This window comes from Arachis duranensis, chromosome 7 (assembly GCF_000817695.3).
Source record: "Arachis duranensis cultivar V14167 chromosome 7, aradu.V14167.gnm2.J7QH, whole genome shotgun sequence".
NCBI lineage: Eukaryota > Viridiplantae > Streptophyta > Magnoliopsida > Fabales > Fabaceae > Arachis > Arachis duranensis.
This window is the reverse complement of record NC_029778.3, coordinates 39190507-39190934: the sequence shown is the minus strand read 5'-3', so window position 1 is coordinate 39190934 and position 428 is coordinate 39190507.

Sequence of the window (428 nt, the reverse complement as noted above, 5' to 3'; positions counted from 1 at the left end):
AAAAAATGAACTGGTTCCTACAAGAACAGTCACAGTGTGGCGTATGTGTATTGACTACAAAAGGCTCAATACAGCCACCAGAAAGGATCATTTTCCTTTACCATTCATAGACCAAATGCTAGAAAGACTAGCTGATCATGATTATTACTGCTTTTTGGATGGCTATTCAGGCTACAACCAGATTGCAGTAGACCCTCAGGACCAAGAGAAAACAGTATTTACTTGCCCTTCTGGCGTGTTTGCCTACAGAAGGATGCCTTTTGGTCTGTGCAATGCACCTGCAACCTTTCAGAGGTGCATGCTCTCTATCTTCTCTGATATGGTAGAGAAATTTCTAGAAGTATTCATGGATGACTTCTCAGTATTTGGAGACTCATTCAGCTCCTGTCTTGACCATCTAGCACTTGTTCTGAAAAGGTGCCAAGAGA